This window comes from Urocitellus parryii, chromosome 16 (genome assembly GCF_045843805.1).
Source record: "Urocitellus parryii isolate mUroPar1 chromosome 16, mUroPar1.hap1, whole genome shotgun sequence".
NCBI lineage: Eukaryota > Metazoa > Chordata > Mammalia > Rodentia > Sciuridae > Urocitellus > Urocitellus parryii.
In genome coordinates, this window is record NC_135546.1 from 9,993,744 (window position 1) to 10,018,742 (window position 24,999).

The 24,999-nt window shown below is 42.3% G+C and overlaps 1 pseudogene; it reads left to right on the forward strand.

Annotated features, from left to right (window-relative positions):
* The first annotated feature begins 6,736 nt into the window (after window positions 1-6,736).
* Window positions 6,737-6,834, forward strand: LOC113178860 (U6 spliceosomal RNA; annotated as a pseudogene).
* The last annotated feature ends 18,165 nt before the right edge of the window (window positions 6,835-24,999 follow it).

Sequence of the window (24,999 nt, forward strand, 5' to 3'; positions counted from 1 at the left end):
CATGTAAGTCTAGGGTTTCTTTAGAGATCCTAGGAGAGCACCGCTTCTCTGAGACCCAGAGATCTACTCTGGACTGAGAGCGCCCAACCCACCCACATCCAACACGCCCTCATCTTGGTGTCAACCATTGTCCCGAAGGACCCTGAGCATGGCTGAGGTGTGTGTTAGTGTCTGGAGACCTTGACATTTGTTCTCTCTGGGTTCTTGGTGCCTGAATTTGCAAGGATTTATGGTTCCAATTTTACCACTCCTGTCCCACTTTTCCAAGGTCCAGTACATCATTGGGGAGGTACCCTGGATCCCTAAGTTCTTTTGGCCATATGGAAAGTGATTAAATTACAGAAAAACCTGAGACTCAATCTCCTTCATATCAATAGCACAGACTGGATGATGCCACTAAGAACAGAGGCCTCCCTTTCTAGAAGACCGAGTGCCTCCCATGCATGAGCTCCTTTCCATCTCTTACCAACTGTATGGCCCAGTACCATGAATATGCCCACTTTACAGATGAGGAAGCCAGGGCCCAGAGAAGTTAACTGACTCACCTAATAGTTTTTTAATATGGTTTTTGCATTGTAAATATAGTTCAAGTTGTATTGGACCTGTCACCAATATTTGTGAACTTGACCATTATACAAACTGCCTCTGGCCATTCCTGCCAATCTTCTTACGAAGAGTTTTATAGAGAATTCAAACATTACTAAAGAGATGAGAGTTGGCCTCTGTATTAATTTGAGAAAGGCTAGCTAATGCAATGATTAAACCCCAAATTTCCGTAGTTTAATACTATACTAATTACGGTCATCCCTAGTTACCACATGGGATTAGTTCTAGAACCTCCCCTAATCAAAATCCTCAGGTGCTCATATCTTAAATAATCTATTATTTGCATATAACTTATGTACATGCTTCTATATACTTTATTTTTAAATTTTTTAAAAGTTGCTGATGGACCTTTATTTTATTTATTTATATGCAGTGTTGAGAATCAAACCCAGTGCCTCACACATGCCAGGCAAGTGCGCTATCTCTGAGCCCCAGCCCCAGTCTCATATACTTTAAATCATCTATAGATTACTTCAGATAATTAAAATAATGTAAACACTATACAAATATTGTTATAATGTTTTTTTTCTTTTTATTTTCCATACCGGGGACTAAACCCAGGGGTACTTTACCACACAAAGCAACAATCCCAGCACTTATTTTTTTATCTTGAGACAGGGCCTTGTTAAGTTGCTTAGGGCCTTGTTAAATTGCTGAGGCTATTCTTGAACCTATGATCTACCTGCAACATTGGAATTACAGGCATGTGCCACCTCACCCAGCTGTGACACTATACAGTTAAGAATGACAATTAAAAAGTCTGTGCATGTTCAGTATAGACACAATTTTTTTCCCCAAATATTTTCAGTTCATGGTTGGTCAAATCTAGAGATGCAGTAGCCATGGATAGAGAGCCAACTGCATTTCCTATTCATACAGCAATCTGATGAATATATTCCTGATGGTTTTCCTCCATATGGTGATTCAGGGACCCAGGATTGTCTCATCTCATAACTCTGCCATCCCTTAGGGTCTGGGACACCTCTGCATCCAGGAGAAAAGGAACAGAAGAAATGGCACTCCCTCTTCTAAATTGTCTTGACCCAGAAGTGACACTTCTTCTCACATTCCATGGGCCCACACTGGTCATATGGCCTTGCATAGACACAAGTGAGTTGGGAAATATGTTCCCTTCCTGAGCAGCCACCCCTCAACATCAGCTGTGTGTCATGGAAGGGGAAGCATAAAAAATGGGTTGAAAACTGAGTTCTCACTGACCTAGCCTCAATGACTTTCAAGTTCCCTCTTTCCCATAAAACTCTAGGTTTTGTAAATTAATTTGTCAGGAACACACAGGAATTGGATAAAGACTTGAAGGTCCTTTCAATATGGACATATTCTTGCAAGAAATGATAGACAGGGCTGTGGCTGTGGCTCAGTGGTAGAGTGCTTGCCTAACATGTACAAGGCCCTCGGTTTTATCCTCAGCACCACATAAAAATAAATAAATAAAGGTATTGTGTTCAACTATAACAAAAAAATAAATATATTTTATTTTAAAAAAGAGAGGAAATGATAAAGACAGAAAATGTCTACCACAGGTCTTGTCTGGGGACTGACAGTTTCAGTGCCTGAATGTCTGGATTTTCTCAGGTCCAATCCATATGGTTCATTAAAGCATTCCCATGGGAGGCCAAGATGGACTTTAGAGGCCGAAGCTTTGATTGGTCTCCATCACTCAGTGCAGAGAGAGGAGCTCAAAGATGTGGTTTTACATAATATTTAGAAATAAGCATCTGAGAAGTGTGGAAACATGTCATCCTGATTTACTCAGCCCTTGGTTAAGTACTGGCATTATCACCATCTGCTGAATGTGGAAGTTGTTTAAAAATGAGTCACCTGGCACCAAAAATCATTTATACACCAACCCCGCTCCCCACCTCATCTCTTAGTATCAACAAAAAGTCTCTGCTGCTTATAATTTCTAGGAAGCCTAAGAGAAGACAAGTTCTCAGGTGACGTCTAGTTATTCACCCACAAGTGCAAAGGCATCACCTTCCTTGAACCTCCCTGGCACACTGGCTTCTCAAGTAGGCCCTGTATGCATCCTTGAATGCTTAGCAAGGCCATAAGCAACTCAGCTCAAATTTGCTTCAAAATAACAAATAAAAAGGGCTGGGGATGTAGCTCTGGATTCCATTCCTGGTACAAAAAAAAAAAAAAAAAGAGAGAGAGAAAAAGAAAAAAATGTGCTTACATAAGGAAATGCATAGACATTATTTTTTAATTCATGTGCATATAAACTGGATCCAACTCTTTGGAATCTCTTTCCCATCTCATACTCAGTATTCTTTGATAGCTTTTCATGTAACCACTGAGAAATACTATGGGTTGTGTGTTGCAGCAGCACAAGCCCATAATCCCAGCCACTCAGGAGGCTGAGACAGGAGGATTGCAAGTTCAAGGTCAGCCTCTGCAATTTAATGAGTCCTGGTCTCAAAAAAGGGGACAGAGTTGGGGATGTTGCTCAGTGGTAGAGCACCTCTGGGTTCAATCCCCAGTGGCTCCCCCTCCTCAAAATGCTATAGGTCTGGCATTTTGACTAATGGACCTCAAACATTTTCTACTTGAATCACATTGCCCCTTTGATATTCTGTAAGCTAAATACTGAAATATAAAGTTATCTTATGTGAACACATTTATTTTTTGTACCAGGAATGGAACCCAGAGGGGTTCAACCCCTGAGCTACATCCCCAGCCCTTTTTATTTTTTATTTTGAGACAAATTTGAGTTGTGTTGCTTATGACCTTGGCTAAGTTTCTGAGGCAGGCCTTGAACTTGTGATCCTTCTGCCTCAGCCTCCTGAGCTTCTGGAATTACAGGCATGTGTCACCTCAGCCAGCTGAATACATCTTATGTGGGACCACAGGACAGTGAAAAAGAGGAAGATAAAAAAATGGGGGCTGGGGCTGGGGCTGGGGCTCAGTGGTAGAGCACTTGCCTAGCATGTGTGAGACACTGGGTTTGATCCCCAGCACCACATACAAATAAATAAATAAAATAAAAGCCCACTTACAACTAAAAATAAATTTTTTAAGTAAATTTAAAAAAAAAAGGTTTGTCTGTAAGCAGATAGATACATATGAAAATAAAGAAGAAATGCTCTAGATATAGATCTACTTTCTGCAAAGGGTCAAATGGCCAGAGCTGTGAGGAGAGTGTGGATATTATTTCCCAAACTTATGACAAACACATATTTCTATGCATAATATAAATATCAATATAAAAATGTATAATAAATTTTTATTGCTGGTATCTATTAATATCAGGTCCTGGAACTAGGATTCTATGAAATACAGGTTGGGAAATTCTGTTACCAAGCTCAGTATAAAAATAATAAGCAGCTGTTAAAAAATTGTAAATTCACTGTCTGGATTCATACATGAAAATGTTTACAGAAAACAGATTCAAGTTAAAAAGAGCCAAAAATAAACCTGAATGTGTGTATTGATGACAAAGTTATGGAAAATTATATCAGATTCAATGGAGAAGTAGAGAAAGCTAAGAGGATGAGAATTTGAGAACTATGGGATTGTTTTCTTTTTTAATCCCAAGTTGCTGGGCAGACAGGTGATATCATGTCCGGCAACCTGGCCTTTCACTAAGGTTATTTTTCCGTGTCTATTGTCAATTTTTTTGTGTGTGGTGGGGGAAGGTTACCAGGGATTGAACTCAGGGGCACTCGACCACTGAGCCACATCCCCAGCCCTATTTTATATTTGATTTAGAGACAGGGTCTCACTGAGTTTTTTAGCACCTCACCATTGCTGAGGCTGGCTTTGAACTTGGGATACTCCTGTCTCAGCCTCCCGAGCCATTGGAATTAGAGGCGTGCCCCACCACACCTGGCTCAACTTTTTTTAAAAATACTGAAAATATCATATGGATACACAGGCACCAATTAGTCTTATTGAAATAGAGCTAATTCCTTTTTATTTTAACAAGGGAATGAACTCAGGGGCACTAAGGCACTGAGCTATATCCCCAGTCCTATTTTGTATTTATTTACAGACAGGGTCTCACTGAGTTGCTTGGGGCCTCACTTTTGCTGAGTTTGGCTTTGAACTCGTGATCCTCCTGCCTCAGCCTCCCAAGCTGCTGGGATTATAGGCATGCACCACTGCACCTGGCTATCTATTCTATCTTAAGTGATGAGTGCATTGAGCTCCTCCCCAGATAAAATGTGCCTGTATCTTCAGTGCAGTGGTACAACCCACAGAGGCAGGGGACAGGGTGGGGCGGCAGGGCGTGTCTCTTGTGGTTAGCGCCAAAGTGGAGAAGAGACTATTAGGACCCTGGATATCTGCTTGGACCTGCCACTTTCCTGATCCACATTGCAACCCTCAACCACTCCCTGATCTGGAGAGTGGAAACAATGAAGCAAGACTGAGCTTAAACCTGAAATGACTGAGAAAACCTAGAATTAAGATTTTACTTTCCACTATGCAGCAAAACAAGACCTCAATCAGAGAGTAAGTTAAACTGGGGAAAAAAATGTTCCCTTGAGGCTGGTGGGCTCCTGTGCCTGTGAGAATTTACACTCACCCTAGTGTTACTTTTTAAGGACAATTGTAATACAAGCTGAAACTTGCTCAAGTCTCCTGGTACCAGGCTATACAAAGTGCTTTCTGTAAGAGATTTCATCTCACCCTCATTCATACTGGCAGGCAAGTACCATAACTCACATTTTATAGAACAGGGAAAGGAAGCTTGCAGAAATGGAGTGATCTGACTAAGTGCAGTGGTACATGCCTGCCATCCCAGCTACGGGGGAGGCTGAGGCAGGAGGATCACAAGTTTGAGGTCACTACTTAGCATGAGCCTGTCTAAAAGTAAAAATAAATTTTAAAAAGGGCTGGGGAGGATGGGCATTGTGGTGCACACCTATAATTCCAGAAACTTGGAAGGTTGAGGCAGAAGGAACCACAAGTTCAAGGTCAGCCTTACCAGTTTAGCAAGACCCTGTCTCAAAATAAAAACTGGGGGGGGAAAAAAGGCTGGGGATGAAGCTTAGTGGTAAAGCACCCCTGGGTTCAATCTCTAGTACTAAAAAACAAAACAAAATAAAATCTGAACTGGAATGGTGGCACACACACATAATCCCCAGCTATTGGGGAGACTGAAGCAGGAGGATAATAAATTTGAGGCCAGCCTAAGCATTTTAATGAGGTCCTAAGCAATTTAGTAGACCCTATCTTCTCAAAATAAAAAATAAAAAGGACTGGGGAAGGGCGTGATGGTGCACACCTGTAATCAAAGTTATTTGGGAGGCTGAGGCAGAAGAAATGTGAGGCCTTAAGCAATCTAGAAAGATCATGTCTCAAAATAAAAAAATAAATAAAAATAAAAAAGACTGGGGATGTGGCACAGTGAACCAAGCAGCCCTTGGTTCAATCCCCAGTAATACCCCCCCCAAATAAAAAATCTGGGCAGGGACTGGGGATGTTACTTAGTGGTAGAATGTCCCTGGGTTTAATCCCCAATATGGGGTGGTGGGGAAATGGGATGGGAATTGGAGTTCAAGGCCAGCCTGGGGAACCTAGCCCCTATCTCAAAATAAATTAAAAAGTGGTGGGAATATAGCTCAATCACAGAATGCTTGCCTAACAAGTCCAAAGTCCTGGGTTCAATTCTTAATACTTAGGTGGAAGAGAGGAGAGACTGTTTCCCCTGAAGTTTTTTTCCTATTCCCTGAGTCAGTTGTTGTTCATTTTATTCTTTCTCTACAATGTTTTTGGTTCTCCTTAATTATTGGATCTAGGGGCTGGAGTTGTGGCTCAGTGGTAGAGCACTTGCCTAGTATGTGTGAGGCCCTGGTTTCGATCCTCACCATCACATATAAATAGATAAATTTTTAAAAATCCATTAAATTATTGGATCTAGCTGGTCTAAATTCAATCTGTGGCACTTTGTATTTCCCTAAAAGGACCATATGAATATGTACCCCTCGCCACCTGCTCTTTATATAATGTGACAGACACTGTTGCATCAAGACCTGGGGCCTAGCTGGGTATGGTGGTGCATGCCTGTAATCCTAGCAACTGAGGCAGGAGAATGACAAGTTCAAGGCTAGCCTCTGAAACTTAGTGAGACCCTCAGCATCTTAGCAAGATCCTATCTTAAAAATAAGTGCTTACTTTAGGAGCACATATACTAAAATTGGAATGATCCAAAGAAGATTAGCATGGTCTCTGTGCCCAAATTTTTAAGAAGTCATTGGTATTAAAAAATAAGCAAAATAAAAAGCGCTGGGCATGTAGCTCAGTGCTCAGTGGGACAGTATCCCTGGGCTCAATCCCCAGTACTGTTAGAGAGAGAGAGAGAGAGAGAGAGAGAGAGAGAGAGAGAGAGAGAGAGAGAGAGAGAGAATACAGACCAGGCCTGTAATTTGTCTCTGCACTAGGGCTGGCTTGTTTCCTGATTGGTTGGTACCAGTGCCATGCTGAGGGTTAATTATTGTGGATCACACCTGTAGTATGTGACTGGTTCCTGGGGAAAATATCAAGTAGTCATTTGGAACACAGGAGCTCTGGAAAAACCTGAGCTAAGAAATCAGAACCCGTCCTGTTAGAAGCCGAGCGGAGCAGACCTCCTTCCTGAATTCTCATGTCCTCTCTGGATTCCTGTCATTCCAAGGTAGAGAGAGAACCCTCAGAGATGGATACCAAACTCCCATCTAATCCTGATATGGAGAGCTGTGAGCTGGTTCTAATTCAGTATTAGAAATAAATACATAAAATTGCTACAAACTCAGGAATCATGAGGCAATGCATACTGATTAAATAGGCATGAGGAATGATTACTTTCTTTAAATTACTATGTATGCCACAGAAAGGTTGTATTGTTGAAAAAAGATCATCAGGAAGGAATTGTAGTTTTCCTGGCATATTTGAAGTTCAGACCATGGGAACAGAAACCCCAAAAGTTTTTCCCCATTTTTCTTTTTTATTTCTTCCCTCATATCCCACGTGCCTAGGACAGGACCAGGCACATAGTCAATGCTCAATAAATGTTTGTTGAATGAAACTACCATTTTGAAGGATTCTAAGTTTGTTGTTTAGTTTCAGCAGAACCAAGAAGAAATTAGCAGAAGATGTTAAATCTATTTTCTACATGGAATCATGTAGAATCCTTGTTCATGTTAATGAAGGGAGCCTCAGTCGAAACGTAAAAAAACCAGTGTTTTCAATTTGCAATCTTTGCTATTGGGGCAAACAGCAATCCGGTAATTGATTAAGCAGTAGTACTCTAGTGACTTAACAAAAAATTAGAATGTCATAAGAAAACATAGGGTCAATACTCCATCATACTGGTGCAGGCACTGACTTCCTTAACAAGACCCCTAAGGTGTAAGAAGTAAAACCAAAAATCAATAAGTAGGACAGCATCAAATCAAGAAGCTTCTGCATGTAGCTGCACATAGCTGCACATGACGGCACACACCTGGAATTCCTGTGACTTGGAAGACTTAGGCAGGAGGATCGAAAATTCAAGGCCAGCCTCAGCAACTTAGCAAAGTCCTAAGAAACTTAGTAAGATCCTGTCTCAAAACAAAAAATAAAAAGGGCTGAGAATGTGGCTCAGTAGAAGAGCATCTCTGGATTCAATACCTAGTACCAAAAGCAAAACCAAACCAAACTAAACAATAAAACAACTACTACTAAATAAAAATCTTCTATACAGCAAAGGAAACAAGAGCATGAAGAGAGATACCACAAAATGGGAGAAGATCTTGACCAGCTACTTTTCTGACAGAGGATTAACATCCAGAATATGCAAAGAAAACAAAACAAAATGAGCAACAGATAACCCAATCAATAATAGGGCAAAAGAACTAAACAGAAAAAAAAGAAGGCCAACAAACATATGGAAAAAATGTTTCACATCTCTAGCCATCCGGAAAATGCAAATCAAAACTACACTGAGATTTCATCTCGCTCTAGTCAGAATGGCAATTATGAAGAACACAAATAATAATGAATGCTTGTGAGGATGTGGTGGGGGGGATGTACACACATATATTGTTGGTGGGACTGTAAATTAGTCCGATTCTGGAAAGCAGCATGGGATTCCTCTAAAAACCACCATATGACCCAGCTGTCCCACTCCTCTGTATATATCCAAAAGATTTAAAATCAGCATACTATAGTGATTCAGACACATTAATATTTCAATGTTTACAATAGCACAACACACAATAGCCAAGATACAGAACCAGCCCAGGTGCCTATCAATAAATGAATGGGTTAAGAAAATGTGGTGTATATACACAATGGAGTTTTAACTCAGGCATAAAGAAGAATGAAATTAGGGCATTTGCAGGAAAATGGATGGAACTGGAGAACATCATGCTAAGCGAAATAAGCCAGACTCAGAAAGTTAAGGGTCAAATGTTCTTTCTCTTATGTGGAAGCTGAAGCAAAGAAAGTGGGGGTAAAGGTGGCTGGGATATCCTGAGAGGGAAGATCATTAGAACAGAAAAAGGAGATTGAAGAGGAGGGGAAGGAATGGAAGAGAGGAAGAAATGCAGGGTGAATTTGACAAAATTATACTATGTGCATGTCTAAATGCACCACAGTGAATTCTCCCTTTATCTATCTATAAAACACCAATTAAAATATATAAATGAGTGGAAGGTAGACCAGTAGAGAAAATAAGGGTGGCTACTGTGGAATGATGGAATAAGTGAAATTCCATGCATGTCTGATTATATACAACTATATAATACACCAAAAAAAAAATCTGAAAAAAATCAGCATGTCCCTATTATTCCAGGTTGGTAATTGAGCTCTGTTAGAGAGCTTCTCATTACTAGGCAAATGGGCTCTTAGCAGACCTCATCTAGTCACAGGGAGTGATCTCATGAGATTTATGGATTCAGCAAAGGCCTTCAGACTTGATCTCCTGTTGTCAGATTTATTCTTGGGAGTTTCACTTGTTTTCCATTTTCTGTTTGCATCTCTGAGCCTCATTAGGCAGCTCCTTAAACATTCATTCCCAGCTGTCTATTTTTTTTCTCTTTTTTCTTTGAGCCTACAACAGCCAAACCCTCAAAGCAACATACCCAGAGAGAACTGGCAGGAGGTATCCATGCAGTAGGTTTTAGCTGCATTAGACAATCATATTTAATTAAAACAAACCAAGAGCAACAACAAAAACACCTCCTTCAATGTTGATCCACCTGTCCATCAACTAGTAAGAGCTCATTGTGACTTTAATCATTGTAATTTCTTGAGCACCTATTATGTGCCAGCCAGGTAATTGACATACATAGATTAACTCTCATGTTGATGAAAGATATGGAGAGACTGTTTGCTCAGTGACACAGGACAGAATCATAGTATATTTTTTCAATACTGGGGACTGAACCCAGGGCCTCACACATGCTAGTCAAATGCACTATCTCTGAGCTATCTTCCCAGCCTTTTTTATTTTATTTTACTTTAATTTGAGACAAGGTCTACACTGCCCAGATTGGACTTGAATTTGCAATCCTCCTACCTCAGACATCTGAGTAGCTGGAATCACAGATGTGTGCCACTATGCCCAGCTCAGGATCATAAATCTTGATATAAAGAACCATAAATTTTGATATAAAGCTGCCAACGCTATGTTCAATGCAAAAAAGCAAGGTATATTGCAACACTTAATCTCACTTTAGAAAATCTCATTCATAGAAAGTATATGCTGGGGGCCATGGTTGTGGCTCAGTGGTAGAACACTTGCTTAGCATGCATGATTATCTAGCTCCATGCTTATTTCCAACACTAAAAAAAAAAGCAAAGCATAGCTGGGCATGGTGGCCCATGCCTGTAACTCCAGTGACTTGGGAGACTGAGGCAAGCAGATCATGAATTCAAAGCCAGCCTCAGCAACTTAACGAGGCCCTGAACAAATTAGCAAAACCCTATCTCAAAATAAAAATAAAAAGGTCTGGGGATGTGGTTCAGTGGTTTAAGCACCCCTTGGTTCAATCCCTGGTACCAAAAATAAAAAAAGTATATACATATGTACTCATCTACATACATTCATATATAATGTTGGTTGTCAGCTTGACTGGATTGAGACACGCCTAGAAAATTGATAAAAACAAAACAAAGCCCTTCTAGTTGTGTGTCTTGGAAGGGGTTTCCAGAGACCATTGGTCTGTGGGTCTGCAAAAAGAGCAGGGGCAGGACCTGCCCTGAATGTGGGCAGTACCACCCAGTGAGCCTGGATGGAACAAGAGTAAAGTAAGGGAGAAGATTGCCAGGGTGCTGGGCTGAGTGGGGATGTATTTTATGGCTGTCATCGTCCTTGGACATCAGACTCAGGTCTTCAGCCTTTGAATGTATGTTTGCCATGGTGATTCTCCAGAGGGCTTTCCATCTCTCAGCCTTGAATTGGGGCTGCATCATTGGTCCCTCTTGTTCTGAGGCTCCCAGCTGTTTGGACTGAGCAGCTGCTGGTTTCCCCAGCTCTCTAACCAGCAGGTGACCACTGTGGGACTAGCTAGCCGCTGGCTGTGTAAGCCAGTCTAATAAATCTCCTCTTATACATGTTTTATTGGTTCTGTTCCTCTACAGAACCCAGAATAATATACAATGTATGTCTGTAAATATGTGAGAAAATGTGCAGAAACTGTACAATCTTAGGCAAGTTACCCACCTTTGCAAGGCCTGTTTTTTAAGTCTGTAAAGAAGGTAAAAGTTGACGGGCCATGTAGCTCAGTGCTGAGGCATCATATGCTGAAGGCTCTGGGTTCAATTCCCAGTGAAAACAAGGAAGAGGAGGAGAAATAGGAGGAGAAGGAGGAGGAGGAGGAGGGAGAAGAGGAACGGGAATGGAGGAACGGAAAGTTGTCAGAATAACTGGGCATGGTGGTGCACACCTGTAGTCCCAGAAACTCAGAAGGCTGAGGCAGGCAGATCACAAGTTCAAGGCCAGTTTCAGCAATTTAGTGAGGCCCTCAGCAACTTAGCAAGGCCCTATCTCAAAAAATAAAAAAAATTCAAGGTCTGGAGGATGTGGCTCCGTGGTAAAGCACCTCTGGTTCAATACCCAATACCAAAAAGAAAGAAAGTAAGTTGTCAGAATAAAAAATGGAGTCACTTGTGTCAACCCTTTCCTGATAAGTTAATAAATAAATAAAAGAAACAGCAAATAAATTTGAAGGTTATGAAGAAAGAGTTCTTAAGCATTATTGCCTAATAGCAAGGAGCACAAAAGATTCTGCCACAAACGCCCACAAAGACCACCACGACCTTACACAAAAAGTACTTCAAGAACTGGACACAGCGGTCCACACCTGTAATCACAGCTAATGGGGAGGCTGAGGCAGGAGGATTGCAAGCTTGAGGCCAGCCCGACAATTTAGAAACACTCTGTCTCAAAATAAGAAAGGCTGGGGAAGTAGCTCAGTGGTTTGATCCCCAGTACCACAAGAATAACCACAAGGACATCTAACTAGCAACTGTCTGTTGAACCTTGGGCTGAAGACACTGTTAATGATTGTGACTACAGATTATTGTTTCAACTATCTGATGTAATCCTCCTCATTTTTGTCTTTAAACCATTTCCCTTGCCTCGATCTTTAAATATGTCCATAGTTTGCAACATCATGCATATTCTCGAAATTGCAATGCTATACTTCCCCCCACCTCCCCGCCATCCTTATTCTTTGGAGAATTTCTCTCTGGTTGTTTCAACAGGAATATTCAAGATATCCATCACACAGGAAAGATAAGAAGCTAGGGATGTGACTTGGTAGCAAAGCACTTGCCTAATATGCATGAAGCTCTGGATTCAAAACTTAAAAAAAAAAATCTATGACATGGTCTACATAAAGCAACTGGCACAAAACCTGACACAAAAATAAATTCTTTTTTTAAATATGATTTTTTTAGTCATAGATGGACACAATACCTTTATTATTTATTTATTTATTTATTTTTATGTGGTGCTGAGATGTGAACCCAGTGCCTCACATGTGCTAGGCTGTACCACTGATCCACAATCCCAGCCCCCCCCCACAAGATAAATTCTTGATCTATTGTTTTCTGTTATCATTTTTATTATTACTATCACTACTTACTTACTTTATTTATTTATTTATATTTTGGCACTGGGGATTGAATCCAGATGCACTTGACTACTATGCTATATACCCAACCCTTTTTGTTTCTGATTTTAAGACAGGGTTTAAGTTGCTCAGGACCTTGCTAAGTTGCTGAGGTTGGCCTTAAGCATTTGTCCTCCTCCTCTCCCTCCTCATCCTCTCTTCTCTTTTGCAGTAATGGGCCTCAGGCATGCTAGGCAAATCTCTCTACCAATAAGCTACATCAGTTTCTTTTTAAATGTTATGTTGAGAGAGGGTCTGGCTAAATTGCTCAGGTGTGCCACCATGCTCGGCTGTATTTTCACCTCTACATCTGGACTTCTAAGTACTTACACCCTTCAGACTGTAGTTATATTATTTATAGTTATATGATTTATTTATTTTAAAAATCTATCTCCCTAAATGCCTTTATCTTCTCCTACATGCATCCATTAAAATAATGATGAACTCTTTTATTTAAAAATAAAATCTAAAAGGTTTATTCCATTGCCTCTGTTCCATAGCATATTTTTTACTTTGGAGCAGCATGAAGAATCCAGTATTATTAATAACATTTTCCTTGGACACCCTGAATCTGTCTTCCCTAGCACATCAGCACATTAGCACAACAGACCACCTGCTTAGGCCTTGTCAATGCAGAGGGTATTTTGCATCCATGCATTTATTTTGAAAGCTTTGAACTTGACTTGGCAGCGGATGAAAACCTCCAGAGCTGCAGGATAACCCGCGGGGCATCAAAATGCTGGTCCTGCCTCCTGAGGCCTGGAGAAGACCCTGCAGTGCACCCCGCAGCCACCAGCTGGCGCTAAAACGCAGTGGCTCAGGCTCAGAAACGGCAGGAGGGCCGGTGATTTTGTGCACAACCTCTCCACTTGCTGCCTGCACCAGACAACCTGGGAGCAATTAGAGCATCCTTCTAGAAGTTGAGGGGAGGTGCACTTCTGTTTCACTTTTCTCGGTCTGTCTCTTCATTCCATTATTAAAGATTTCTTTAGGGGTCGAATAAAATCAAATAGCGATATTGTCACTGAAGAGGAAATTGGCCATTCCTTCATCCCCTAGAAAACATTTGCAGACTCCTTGCCAAGGATCGGATCAGCGATGACGGGAATGCCAACTAGAGTAAGAGTATCCCTGCCATGGACACTTCCGCCTCTTCCTCCTCCTTCTCATCATTATTTGTATTGGGGATTGAACCCCAGAGAAGCTTAACCACCAAGCCATATCCCCAGCCCTTCTTAGTTTTTATTTTGTGACTGGGTCTCGCTAAATTGCTTAGAGCATTACTAAGTTTCTGAGGCTGGCGTCGAACTTGCCATCCTCCTCCCTCAGCCTCCTGTAATGAAGAGCCGCTGGATTACAGGAGTGTACCACCACACCAGCTAACAATGCTTTCAGAGGGCTTCAGTGTAATAATAATAATGTAGTTCAAGAGGATTAAAATAAAATCATTTTGTTCTGCTTTGGGCTTAAGCACCAAGACAGTAAATGTCACATGTCAATGAAATGCAGGAGATCACCAAGCAGGGCTAGAAGAAATGGCTTTGAGATGACATCACTTGCAAAGAAAGAGGCAGAAGGGCTGGGAATGTTGCTTAGCCTAGCACGCATGAGGTTCTGGGTTCAAACCCAACCCCACCAAAAAAAAAAAAAAAAAAAAAAAGTCGAAGAGGGAATTAAGGGTTGGGGTTATAACTTAGTGGTAGCGCACTTGCCTACATGTGTTAGGCACTGCATTCAATTCTCAGCACCACATATAAATAAATAAAATAAAGGTCCATTGATGATTTAGTCAGCTTTTTCTCTGCTGTGAGAGAAAGACTTCATTGGCAAGATACAAATATATACCCCAAAGCCATACCCCAATTCCCATCTCCTCCAGCCACACCCTACCACTTCAGTTAATCCTGTTGGGGATTAATCCACTGATTAGGCTAAGGCAATACCCCCACCATTTCTCCTCCAAATCTTCTTGCATTGTCTCACATGTGAGCTTTGGGGGGATACCACATCTAAATCATAACAACTGACAACTAAAAAAATATTTTAAAAAGAGGAAATTAGAGGAAAACAATTTGGAGAGAGTTGTGATGAAATACTCTTCTCACTCTCACCCCCAAGGAGAAAAGTGTGTGTGTGTGTGTGTGTTTGGGGGGCGGTGCTGCCTGTCGTATTAAATCTAGGGAAAGGGGCTTTAGAAGACCAGTCAGAGGACTTGCCTAGCATGTGTGAGGCACTGGGTTTGATACTCAGCATCACATAAAAATAAATAAGTAATAAAGGTTCACTGACAACTAAAAAATACATATATTCGAATAAAAGACCAGGCAGAGGTGCTGTGGATGCAGCAGACTCAATACATTTTAGAGTAATCTAAAATGTGTCAGAACAGACATGCACCACCATGCCTGGCTCTGACATGGTTACCAACAGCACTCCCTTTCACTCTCAGAAGGGTCCCATTTGATTTGACAAATTACATGATCATCCTTTGGAGTAGAACTAGCGGGTTAGGCAGGTGCTATGAATGGGGTTGTGATTCCCCAAAATGGTAGGCTGCACTCCTAATTCTCAGAGCCTCAGAATGTAGCCTTATTTAAAATAAGGTTCCAGGAGTGCTTGACTACTGAGCCACAATCCCAACCCTCACCCTCCCTTCTTTTAAAATTTTGTTTTGACACAGGGTTTTGCTAAATTGCTTATGGCCTCCTTTTTAGTTTTCGGCAGACACATCTTTGTTTGTATGTGGTGCTGAGGATAGAACCCAGGCTGCATGCATCCCAGGCAGGCGCGCTACCGCTTGAGCCACATCCCCAGCCCTCCACTGGATCTTTACAGACTCAAGTCAAGCCAGCCTACAGTGTGATGCCCCAGAAGGTCATGTGTGAGACAATGCAAGAATTTACAGAGGTCAAATTATTAGACCATTAAAACCTTAACCTAATCAGTGATTAATCCACTGATACAAATTAACTGGCTGATAACTGTACCAGGAGGAGGTAGGTCACTGGGGGTGTTCCTTTGGGATGTATATTTTGTTTCTAGTGAATAGAGCTTTCTCTGCTTCCTGACTGCCATGTCCTGGTCTGCCTTCCTCTACCACACCCTTCTGCCATGTTGTCTACCTCTCCTTGGGCCCAGAGCAATGAAATCAGCCAACCATGGACTGAAACTGTGAGTCAAAATACATGTTTCCTACTTTATATTGTTCTTATTATACTGTTCACATTTATATCAATAAATATGCTGACTAAAACAGGATATCACATATATATAATGCCAGCAACTCAGGAGGCTGAGGCAGGAGGATTGTAAGTTCAAGGCCAGCCTCTGCAACACAGTGAGAACTGCAGAGGTCAAGCAAGACCCTATTTCAAAATAAGGGCAGAGGATGTAGCTCTATAGTAAACTCCCCTAGTTTAGTCTCCAGTACCAAAATATATATATTTTGAGTCCAACACCACTAACACTGTGATCTTTAACTTCTATATTCCATAACTGGGACACATTAAATTTATAATGGTCCATCATTACTGTAGCCCTAAGAAAATAAGAGCAGGAAATGGAAGCAGCCAATCTTGTCCTTGTCCCTTCCCAAATATCCAGTCTACACCTGCAACTCTGCAACTGGGGTCCAGGAGAATCTTTTTTTTTTTTTTTTTTTAGGACTGGGGATTGAACCCCAGAGTGCTACCACTGAGCTACATCCCTGTCCCCTTTTCTTTTAATATTTATTTTTTAGTAATAGGTGGACTCAATGTCTTTATTTTACTTTATGTGGTGCTGAGGATCGAACCCAGTGCCTCACACACGCTAGGCAAGCGCTCTACCTCTGATCCACAACCCCAGCCTCCTTTTTGGTTTTTATTTTGAGACAGAGTCTCATTAATTGCCCAGGTTGGCCTCAAACTTGTGATCCTCCTGCCTTAGCCTCCTGAGTAGCTTGGATGACAGGCATGTGCCACCGTAACTGACTGGGATCAGGAGAAATTTTTACTTGAAATTAATTTTTTTTCCCTCAAGTTCTTAAGGTGTAACTGAGCTTGAAAGGCATTCAGTGATTTAAAGTGACAGCAGGATGCTTTGTTACCTAACAGTGACCATGGGCAGGGAAAAAAATCAGCACATGGGATGGAGCTGTGCCAAGGGTTACTTGGAACAGCTGCAGTAACAAATGGGTGTGTTTTGGTAGAGAAGTAGCAAGAATAAACCAACAGCTGGTCTGCTGGTTTCTTTTTATTACCCTTCTGCTGATAGTGCTGACAATGCCAGCGATAAAAACACTTTTTTCTCTCCCTGGGGTCCTCTCCTACAGCTCCCACCTGCTTGATATGTCATTGCTCTAGGGAGGACTGAAAGAATGGACAGGCATGAGCCAGAGACAGTGGTGGAGATAAAAAAGGCTGGGCAGTGGAGAATAGGGATGGGAGGACCAGCTCAAAGGACCATACCCTGATATGCTCTGAGACAAAAGCCACTGTATAATCCGTATTCCAGCCCACATATCACAGGAAAATTGAAATATCCAAAACAGATCGAGAGGAGCAGATCAACTTCTTATTTTGTGCCTTTAACAGAAGGAGTCCTGTAAGACTTAACCGGCACTCTTGCCCCTCCCTAGGGCCTCACTAAATTGCCAAGGCTGACTTTGAATCTGAGATCCTCCTGCCTCAGCCTCCTGAGCCGCTGGGATGACAGGCCTGTGCCACTGCGCCAAGTTTAGGGATAAGTTCGGGCTCTCTCTTCTCACATATTGAAGGTCTGTGGACTTGCCAAGAATACAATCCTCGTGGGTGGGGTTGTGGCTCAGCGGTAGAGTGCATGCCTAGCACGTGTGAGGCCCTGGGTTCGAACTTCAACACCACATAAAAAAATAAATAAACAAATAAAATAAAGATTTAAAAAAAAGAATACGATCCTTGCCATTGTTTCTGAACTCCCACGTGTCTCTAATTTCTTTGCCTGTCAGGGAAGGGGAGGCACTGTCTCTTTTGCTTCTTTAAGGATCTAGGGGATACACATTCTCATCCTCCCCCAAAGGAAGTTGAGCTTTATTCCTCTGGGTATCTCCAAGCCCATCAGGCTCATAACCTGTTAATTAAATTCTTCCTGAAATTTCTCCATAGAAGGTCCTCTGAGACAACCTGGGGTGCCTGGAATCCAGATTGTAAGTGAAAAACCCCTTTAAAATGATCCTTTGTTTTTGATGACCCTGGCCTTACACAGACTCCTTGGACCTTGCTGGAAATGAGAGTTAATTCTCCTGGGCCCACCAATCTTGTAGACACATGAATCAGAGGAAGACATTCCAGGGTTGGTCGATATTTCATTTCATTCATCGGATCTGGAAATCCAACAGGGGCCACAGGAGACCAGGAAGGTCTGCTAAGCCTGGCTCCCCCGGGGTGTTTTTCACATGGAAATGAGAAGATCTGAGGAACTTAACTGGTAAAGCAGCAATAGCTGGGCACAGTGGTGCACACCTGTCATCCCAGCAGCTCTGGAGGCTGAGGTAGGCAGGAGGATGACAAATTCAAAGTGAATCAGGAACTTAGTGAGGTCCTAAATAATTTAGTGAGATCCTGTCTCTAAATAAAATGGAAAAAGAGCTGGGGATGTGGCTAAGTGGTTAAGTGTCCCTGGGTTCAATCCCCAGTTAAAAAAAAAAAAGAAAGAAAAAGAAAAAGAAAGCAGTAATGAGGGCTAGTTATGTAGGGTTGGTTAGAGGGGCAGGATTGCTAACCTCCTCCAAGAGGCTCTCCAGGGACTCGTCCCTATGAGAGTGGGTGGTTCCCATGGTGTGGCGCCGGAGTTCTGTTTTCTTTTATCCAGATGGGAGCATCAGCCTCAAAGGTAGTGTCGGGTTCAACACTAGCCTGCCTACTGAAAAACTAGGCAAGTTTGATCCACAGACACTCAGGAAAAAGCATCTGATTGTCTTCTGCTGTCAGGTGTGGCCTCAATTCAAACTCTGATGGAGACTCATGGCTGCAGAGGGAAGTCTAAACTTTAATACTATCTTGCAGCTCAGTTTGTTTTGAACAAAGGAAGGAAAATGGTCTGAGGTCCACTATGTTCAGGGTTGTTTTTTTTTCTTTTTTCTCTAAGGGAGAACCCCACATTATATCAGCAGTGCAAGCTAGACCCAGCTAGGACTGCTGCCATGATCAAAAGTCTAAGGAGATACCTGCCAGGGTAGAAAAGCCAGGGAAAGCCCAAGGATTCCCAACCCCTACTAACTCTGCCAGCAGCTCTCATGTCCTTCCTATCTAGGACCCCTATCATCTACCCCTAGAGGAGGATAAAACATACTGCGGCTACAAGTAATGCCAGGAGCGGGATTTGGGCCAACCAAGGCTGGGGTTCCTTTTCCCCTTCAAGACCTGAGGCAAATAAAGATGGGCTCAGGGAAGTTCTCAGAGGATTCAGATAAATACATTGAGGTGTTCCAAAACTCATGTCAGGTGTTCAGTCTTACCTGGAAGGCTATTATGTTATTATTTAACCAAATTTTGACCTCTAATGAAAAGGAGACTGTCTTAAAGGCAGCCGAGCATTTTTGGAGATGATCTGAATCTATAAGCAGGTCTTGAAATTATTGGAAGCTGTCCATTACCTAGACAGGTAGCAGTAATTCACTACTGGGGACACCAAAGGGAATAGTAATAGGTAACCAATAAGCCAGGGAGGTATCCAAGGGAGAACTATGTCAGCAATCACACTTATCTCCTTTACTTTGGACTGAACCTTCCCTGGATATAAGACCTCAATATATTTGGGAGGAACTACAATATGCTTTATCTAGAGGAGGGGCTCCCCTTCCCTCCAGATGGATACAGACAGAAAATAATAAACTTTGCTCACCTGCTAACTCCCAATGGAAAATTCTACATACACTCTATCAGTCTTTTCACTTAGGAGTAGAAAATACTCTTAAGATAACTCAAAGAGTCATTTGAAGGAAAAGTCACACCCCAAACTGTTCATCAGGTAGTCAAGGCAAATATGCCAAAGAAATAACCCACTTTACTAAAAAGGCCTCTAGGACTGAAGAGAGCAGGAAAATTCCCTGAAAGAATTGGCAACTTGATTTCATTCATGTCTAAGAGCAGTGGATTCCAGGATGCTAGTCATGATAGATACCTTTACTGGGTGGGTTGAGGTTTTCCGCTTCAGAACTGAACAAGTGGGAGAAGTGGCAAAGGTTTTACTACAAGAAATTATCCCTGGACTTGGATTTCCCTGCAGCCTTCAAAGTGATGATAATGGAGCAGCTTTCAAGGCAGCTGTCACTCAGGGAATAGCAAAGCCTTAGATATAGAATATCGTCTTCACTGTGCCTGAAGACCTCAGTTATCGGGGAAGGTAGAAACGGTTAATAATAATCTAACCATGCATTTGAGGAAGCTCACTCAAGAAAGTCGGTATCCTTGACCTAAGATGCTTCCTCTAGCCCTGTTCAGAATCAGAAATACCCTAGGAATGTTAGGACTTAGTCAGTTTGAGCTCTTATACGGGAAGCCATTTTTAAAAAATGATACCCTTAAAGATCAAGAAGGTGTTGTCTTGGTATCTCATATCACAAACCTAGCCAAATTCCAAACTGAAATCTGTAAGTATCCTGCACATGAGCCACTTATTTCTCCAGTCTTACCCTGGTGACTTAATAATGTTGGAAATATTGGGGGTCCTGGACACCCCAGGAGCAAAAATAAACACTAGGAGCCTAATCAGCTCTGTGAACAGGGCAAGAATTTTACTTCCAAACACAGAAGTGGGCAGAGCAATCAAAACCAAAGCTGGGGCTGGGATTGTGACTCAGTGGTCACGCACTTGCCTAGCATGTGTGTGAGGCACTGGGTTCTCAGCAGCACATAAAAACAAATGAAGAAAATAAAGGTCTATCAATGTTTAAAAAAAATATTAAAAAAAAAAAAAAAAGAAACAAAGCAGGTGTATCCGGCCTTTATCTCTGATGCAAGGGTACCTGCTCATTGCCATGGGTAACACTGCCCATGAGTCATTGCCCATTGGTCAGGGATGACCTCACAATCTTTGGCATAGACAGTTATTAGGGAAAGAGGGTACTTGACCACTACTCATTGGTGGACTTCACTATCTCCTATTGGGTTATTTAAAGAAATATAGTCTTTCATTGTCTCCGCCTCACTTTGGTCCCTCCTGGTGGGGAAAATCCCCTTGGATTGAATGCCTTTTGGCACCTGCACAGTTTATCTTTTTTGGTTCGGTGCAGGGGGACTTCCTTTTCACCTCCTGTTTATTAAGAGGCTGTGAAATTTTTAGGGGGATGGCTATCAGGGATTGAACTCAGGAGCACTCGACCACTGAGCCACATCCCCATCCCTATCTTGTATCTTATTTAGAGAGGGGTCTCACTGAGTTGCTTAGCACCTCGTTAAATTGCTGAGGCTGGCTTTGAACTCGTGATCCTCTTGCCTCAGCCTCCTGAGCCACTGGGATTACAGGCATGAGCCACCATATCCAGCAAAAGGCTGTGAATTTTTAACCCTCTGGTGTTGATTGCTTGTAACTTTCCATTCTGCTCTTCCCTCCAGCTAACTTTGTGACATCCCAAGTCATTTCAAGGTAAATACTGTATTCTGAAAACGGACCACCAGAATTTCTGTTTTACATAGTAATGGTCAAGACTGATACCCTCAAATTCCCCTAATCCACACCCTATCTGGAAGGGACTTTTTTCTGTGATTTTTCCCCACCCACTCTGCAGTAAAAGTAATTGGATTCACCACTCCAGAGTTAAATGATGGATATCTAACTCTAAAACTGGACTGGAGTACTTCAAACCCCCACCAGACAAATCTCCTCCATACACCTGTGAACCAGTAAGAGATCTCAAGTTCCTCTTTTAACAAGCTGGAAACCATTAACCTGCAGATAGTGGTGGAGATGAGTCTACCCATGAGCATCACAGATGACTTCTACCATGAACCTCTCAATCGACTTGATGGGAAAACCAAACAGCTTACCAGTCATCGCCCCCTCTCAGCTTGAGGCATCTAGAGAAGTCACTGCCCAATTTCCCTTATAGCAGCAAGGGTTTCCTTATCAGAGTGAGGAAATGGAGAGTAGGGAAGGGACAATAAAGGTTGACAAGAGGGCAAGTACCAGACAGCCATCCCAACATGCCCCAACATGTTATAAAACAGTTCCTGTTTCTCAGAAAGAGCGAAAATCTCCATCTCCATGAAAGCAAGCGTATAATCTATAATCCGGCCAAGCCTGCCACAGGGCAATTGAAATATCAAAAATCAATCAAAAGGAGCTTTATCAACTTTTCCTCAGATGCCATTAAAAGGAGCACCAGGAGCACCGTAAGATTCAAACAGCACACTTGCCCTCCCAGGTGTGCTGCTGCTGGGGGTTCTGAGTCTTTCTCTCACTTTCTTTTTTAATAAAATGCTTGCATGCTTGCTTACCTTGGTGCCATTCTTGGTGTTCATCCTTCAACTCTGGGGAACACAGTTCTGATCTTGACTCTTGCCAGTAGTGTGGTGACCCCTGTGATTCCAGCGTCTCTGAAGACAGACAGGAGGATCCAAAGTTGCAGGCCTCACCTGGGCAATTTAACAAGCCCCTGTCTCAAAACAAAACAAAACAAAAAATTAAAAGGATTGGGGATGTGGCTCAGTGTTAGAGAGCCCCTGAGTTCAATCCCCAGTACCATAAAATGAAATAAGATCAAATAAAACAAAACAACAGAACAGATATGGTGGCCCAGTCCTATAATCCTAGCTACTTGGGAGGCTGAAACAGGAGGATCTCAAGATCCAAGTCCAGCCTTGGAAACTTAGTGAGACCTTGTCTCAAAATTAAAAATAAAAAGGGGTGGGGATGTAGGTCAGTGGTAAAGCACCTCTTGAGTTAATTTCCTAGTACCACAAAAAAATATTAAATAAAGGAAGGGACAGTGGGAGATAAAAAAAAAAAAAAAAAAAACTTCAAAAAAACAAACTGTTGTCTAATCCAGCATTTTTCAACCCATAAAGTTTTATTTATTTTGTGGTACTGGGGATTGAAAATGAGGATGCTCTACCACTGAGCTACATTCCAGCCCTTTAAATTTTGCAGAGTTTGGCTAAGTAGCTGAGGCTGGCCTCACACTTGTGATCCTCCTGCCTCATTCGCAACTGGGATCACAGATGAGTGCCACTAGCTTTGGCTTAGAAACATTTGTGTGTGTGTGTGTGTGTGTGTGTGTGTGTGTGTGTGTGGTCACCCCTGGAGATGGGGTGGGATTGCTATTGGCATATGATAGATAAAAGCAGGGCTGCTGCAGAGCATCCCACAGTGATCAGAACCACTCCTCACAAAACAATTATCTATCCCTATCTTTACCAAAAGCTCAGTCCTTGTCCCTGATGCCAATCCAAAAAAAAAAAAAAAGAGAACACAGTTTTGAGAAAAAGGAAGGTTTATTGCTTTGCTATCAAAGGAGAAGCAAGCACAGGAGACTCCTGTTCCAGAGGCTATGACTCTGCCCATCATCAGGAACAGGATGCTTTTAAACAGGTGACTCAGAGGCTACATTCCACGTGTTCTCTGTTGGGACTCGTAACTCACTTGTTAATTTGGGAGATAGTCATTTCTGAGATCTTCTGTGCCATCCCCAAAATCTGAATTACTTTCTTTCTATGTTGGGTATGAACTGAGATTTCCTCTGAGATTGGGGACGGGGGTAGATATAAGGGAGGAGCAGAGAGAGAGGAAGAGAAAGAAATATGTCCATTTTAAAAATAAGTTGCAGTGGCAGAGCAGCAAGGGCCATATTGAAAGCATAAAATGGACCACAGTTACATTATTTTTTAATACGACATCCATATAATGTATCTATCATATGACCTAAGTTTTTGTTTTAGTTACATGTGACAGTAGAATGCACTTATATACTTTGGTATATCCTACATAGATGGGATATAATTTCTCATTTTTCTGAGGATACATATTATAGAATCCCATTGGTCATACAGTCACATACATACATACATTAATAATGTCTGTTTCATTCTACTTTCTTATCCCCACATTCCCTGCCTTCTCCTCCTTTCACTTCCCTCAACCTAATCTAAGGTAACGCTATTCTTTTTTTTTTTTTTTTTTTTGCATTGTAATTCTTCATACACACGTATACCACAATTTTCATATCTCTGTTTGTACATAAAGTATGTGGACACTCAATTAAATTTTATTCTGGGCCAAATATGAGGGACCATGGTCCCCGGTGACACAGTTCTCTGGTGACCAAGCCATGCATCTGGCCTACTGGTCCCTGACGAGCAGTGGCCCTCGGGGGCTTGAGCCTGGCCAACATGGCCACCGGCCTGTGGAAGCCGCCAAGCAGGTGTGGGGGGCCTGAGGCACAGCGCTCTAAAGTGTACCCACCTGTCACTCTTAAGTGTCCAGGCCTAGGTGTGGTACTGACGCCTGGGGCAGGAGCCACTTCACATAGCACTTCAGCCCAGAAACTGTGAGCATAGACGGTCTGAAGACCGCAATCTATGGCCCTCAACCTCGAGCTACAGGAACTGAGGGAGGAAAGTGGAGGCGGACCCTCCCGGAACAAGGGAAGTCGGGAATTGAGAGTTGACCAATAGCGTTAGTACATTTTCAAACCCTAATTAGCATAAGTTTGGACCAATAGCAGCAAACCAAATGCTATATAAACCCCCTAGACCATCACATTTAGTTGGAGAAAGTATGTTATCGGGCCTCTTCTTGCCCTGCAAGGCTTCTGTCAGTAAGTTTTACTTTTTTGGTGGGGGTGGGGGGGGGGCACTGGGGTTTGAACTCAGGGGCACTGGACCACTGAGCCACATCCCCAGCCCTCTTTTGTAATTTATTTAGAGACAGGGTCTCACTGAGTTGTTCAGGGCCTTGCCATTGAGGAGGCTGGCTTTGAACTCGCCATCCTCTTGCCTCAGCTTCCTGAGCTGTTAGGATTGCAGGCGTGCGGCCCTGCGCCTGGCTAAATTTTATTCTTAAATTCATTCATCCTGGTCTGTGGATTTCTTCTTCAGTTTTGCAAGAACCTTGGAAGAAGAAGAAATTAATGGTGAGCTCCTAGGGTTTATTGCAATACCAGAGGCTATGGCCTGCCCTTCAGAGCTGGGACACTTTTTGGCAGCAGAGCCCTGAAAACTTATGCAGACAGGCCCCACCTGCCAGCAAATGTGGAGAAACTCCAGTCTCACCGAGAAGCAGAAGCAGAGTATCAAGTTTCATCTCAAAACTTTGGTTTCGATCGACCAAGGACTCA